Genomic DNA, 4,723 nt, shown 5'->3' on the forward strand with positions numbered 1-4,723 from the left:
GTTGCTATGGTTACGTAATGCCCATCACACATCAAAGACATTTGCTTTGATGTGGGATGTGCACATGGCAACAGTTGCTATGGTTACGTTACGCCCATCACACATCAAAGACATTTGCTTTGATGTGTGATGTGCACATGGCAACAGTTGCTATGGTTACGGTACACAAATCACACATCAAAGACATTCGCTTTGATGTGTTATGTGCACATGGCAACAGTTGCTATGGTTACGGTACACAAATGTGTTATGTGTGCATGGCAACAGTTGTTATGGTTACGGTACACAAATCACACATCAAAGATATTTGCTTTGATGTGTGATCAGTGCATGGCAACAGTTGCTATGGTTACGCTAAACAAATCACACATCAAAGGAAATTTTTTTGATTAAAGCTGCAGCCAATAAAAGAAGTGACACGCCCCCAGATTCAGCCAATAATAAGAAGGGAAAATGTGTGAATGAAGCTGCAGCCTTTAAAAGAAGAGATGTGCTCCTGGCTTCAACCAATAGGGTTAAAGCAAAAATGTTTACAATACCTGCAGTCCACAAAGGGAAAGACACGCCTAAACGCAGCCAATATAAGGAAAGGGAATGTTTGTGGCTGAATCTGCAGCCTGTAAAGCAAGAGAGCTGCTGCCAATGAAGGTTTAGGACCTTTGAAAATGAAGCTGCAGACTATGAAGGAAAAGACACGCACCCAAATGCAGCCAATCAGAAGAAAGGAAACTGAAGAAAGTTGCAGCCTTTAAAGGGAAAGACACGCCCCCACATCCAGCCAATGCATGTAACATGGAACAGTCACTCCAGTTTGCTTTCTAATGCTTTAGCTCACTGCAGTAAACTTGCATGGGGATTTTCTTCTACCCATCATCTCATCATCGAGATTTTAGCTTCCATGGATGGCCTGGACGTCTCTGAAAGATGGTTGCACTTCCACCTTTCTTCAATTTTGGGATTATTTTTGCTTTAGGATTTTGAGTCTTTCAACATGGCCTTGAAGTCATTTGTTGGGAAAATCACTTTTTTGTGAGTGAAAATTAACATATCTTGTTTGACCACCTTTGTTGATGTATTTTGAAGTATAGTTTTTCACAGAGAATGCAGATTCTAAGAGGACACTAAATGTTTTCTAACTAATGTACTGGGGTGTACTCATTAAGGTTGAGAAATGTTTTGTGTACTGTAATTGATGTGTGATGTGCACATGGCAACGGTCGCTATGGTTGAAATGCTTACTTCACAGATGAAAACATTTTCTTTGATGTGTGATGTGCACATGGCAACAGTTGCTATGGTTACGGTATGCCCATCACACATCAAATACATTTGCTTTGATGTGTGATATGCGCATTCCAACAGTTGCTATGGTTACCCTACACAAATCACACATCAAAGACATTAGCCATTGATGTGTGATGTGCGCATGGCAACAGTTGCTATGGTTACGTTATGCCCATCACACATCAAAGACATTTGCTTTGATGTGTTATGTGCCCATGGCAACAGTTGCTATGGTTACGTAATGCCCATCACACATCAAAGACATTTGCTTTGATGTGGGATGTGCACATGGCAACAGTTGCTATGGTTACGTTACGCCCATCACACATCAAAGACATTTGCTTTGATGTGTGATGTGCACATGGCAACAGTTGCTATGGTTACGGTACACAAATCACACATCAAAGACATTCGCTTTGATGTGTGATGTGCACATGGCAACAGTTGCTATGGTTACGGTACACAAATGTGTTATGTGTGCATGGCAACAGTTGTTATGGTTACGGTACACAAATCACACATCAAAGATATTTGCTTTGATGTGTGATCAGTGCATGGCAACAGTTGCTATGGTTACGCTAAACAAATCACACATCAAAGGAAATTTTTTTGATTAAAGCTGCAGCCAATAAAAGAAGTGACACGCCCCCAGATTCAGCCAATAATAAGAAGGGAAAATGTGTGAATGAAGCTGCAGCCTTTAAAAGAAGAGATGTGCTCCTGGCTTCAACCAATAGGGTTAAAGCAAAAATGTTTACAATACCTGCAGTCCACAAAGGGAAAGACACGCCTAAACGCAGCCAATATAAGGAATGGGAATGTTTGTGGCTGAATCTGCAGCCTGTAAAGCAAGAGAGCTGCTGCCAATGAAGGTTTAGGACCTTTGAAAATGAAGCTGCAGACTATGAAGGTAAAAACACGCACCCAAATGCAGCCAATCAGAAGAAAGGAAACTGAAGAAAGTTGCAGCCTTTAAAGGGAAAGACACGCCCCCACATCCAGCCAATGCATGTAACATGGAACAGTCACTCCAGTTTGCTTTCTAATGCTTTAGCTCACTGCAGTAAACTTGCATGGGGATTTTCTTCTACCCATCATCTCATCATCGAGATTTTAGCTTCCATGGATGGCCTGGACGTCTCTGAAAGATGGTTGCACTTCCACCTTTCTTCAATTTTGGGATTACTTTTGCTTTAGGATTTTGAGTCTTTCAACATGGCCTTGAAGTCATTTGTTGGGAAAATCACTTTTTTGTGAGTGAAAATTAACATATCTTGTTTGACCACCTTTGAAGATGTATTTTGTAGTATAGTTTTTCACAGAGAATGCAGATTCTAAGAGGACAATAAATGTTTTCTGACTAATGTACTGGGGTGTACTCATTAAGGTTGAGCAATGTTTTGTGTACTGTAATTGATGTGTGATGTGCACATGGCAACTGTCACTATGGTTGAAATGCTTACTTCACAGATGAAAACATTTTCTTTGATGTGGGATGTGCACATGGCAACAGTTGCTATGGTTACCCTACACAAATCACACATCAAAGACATTTGCCATTGATGTGTGATGTGCGCATGGCAACAGTTGCTATGGTTACGTTATGCCCATCACACATCAAAGACATTTGCTTGATGTGGGATGTGCACATGGCAACAGTTGCTGTGGTTACGTTATGCCCATCACACATCGAAGACATTTGCTTGATGTGGGATGTGCACATGGCAACAGTTGCTATGGTTACGTTATGCCCATCACACATCAAAGACATTTGCTTTGATGTGTGATGTGCACATGGCAACAGTTGCTATGGTTACGTTACACAAATCACACATCAAAGACATTCGCTTTGATGTGTGATGTGCACATGGCAACAGTTGCTATGGGTACGGTACACAAATGTGTTATGTGTGCATGGCAACAGTTGCTATGGTTACGGTACACAAATCACACATCAAAGACATTTGCTTTGATGTGTGATCAGTGCATGGCAACAGTTGCTATGGTTACGCTAAACAAATCACACATCAAAGGAAATTTTTTATTAAAGCTGCAGCCAATAAAAGAAGTGACACGCCCCCAGATTCAGTCAATAATAAGAAGGGAAAATGTGTGAATGAAGCTGCAGCCTTTAAATCAAGAGATGTGCTCCTGGCTTCAACCAATAGGGTTAAAGCAAAAATGTTTACAATACTTGCAGTCCACAAAGGGAAAGACACGCCTAAACGCAGCCATATTTTTGCACTGCATTGTGTACTGTATTTGATGTTTCATGAGCAAGTGGAAACAGTCACTATGATTGAAATGCTCTCATCACAGGTGAAAACATTTGCCTTAATGTGTGATGTGCATATGACAACAGTTGCTATGGTTACGCTAAGTACATCACACATCAAAGCAAATATTTTCAATTAAAGCTGCAGCCTATAAAGGGAAAGACACTTCCCCAGATTCAGCCAATCAGAAGAAGGGAAAACTTGTGAAGAAGCTGCACCCTACAAAGTGAAAGACACGCCCCCAAATGCAGCCCATATGAAGAAGGGAACATTTGTGGCTTAAGCTGCAGTCTGTCAAGCAAGAGACACGCCCCCAGCTGCTGCCAATGAGAGTACAGGAAAACATTTGAGTATACCTGCAGCCTATAAAGTGAAAAACACTCTCATTACAGTGCTCATTATAAATGAATACACCCATTTAAAAAGTACTAATGGAATCAGTAGCTCAATGAACAAAAGAAAAATTTCTAAATTTTCCACAAGGTTGAGTTTTATTGAACACTTCTTTCACTCCATAACATGAAATTAAGGTTTGTGATCTAACTTAGATCACATAATCTTCAGTGAACCATCACTGAACTGCAGCTCCCCCACACCAGCAGCACTCATGCAGCCCCTCACAAGGACACTGCCCCAATCGTGTTTGACTGTAGGCACCATGCCATTTTCTTTGAAAACCTCACCTTTTGCAACGCCATATACTTTTGAAATTACTTCCAAAAACTGACATCTTTCTCTCATCACTCCAGAGCAGCGGTGTCAAAATCAAAATCACAGTGAACCAAAATTAAGCAGTGAAGGAAAGTCACGGGCCAAACTCAATTGAAAAATCAATTACAAATGATATGTAATGTTTAACCTTTTCCTATAGTGTCTTTTTATGTTATATCAGTGGTTGTCAACCTTCCCTTTTGGAGGAGGAAAAATGTTCATTCCCTCCACCGTGAAAAAACTCCAACAAAATAAGCCCAATATGTTAAACTTTAATTCAGAATCAAAATCGTAAACGTTCCTGCTGCTAGAGACTAGAAAAAGATGAAATAAAGGATCATTCACTTTGTAGGAACAACAATATTGAATCTATGTGCGATAAAACCTATTGTGTTATTGGCTGCAATGTGCTCACTTTGTGCTACACATCTTTGTAAAACCAGGTTGCAGGT

Source organism: Oryzias latipes, chromosome 9, assembly GCF_002234675.1.
Source record: "Oryzias latipes chromosome 9, ASM223467v1".
NCBI classification, from domain to species: domain Eukaryota; kingdom Metazoa; phylum Chordata; class Actinopteri; order Beloniformes; family Adrianichthyidae; genus Oryzias; species Oryzias latipes.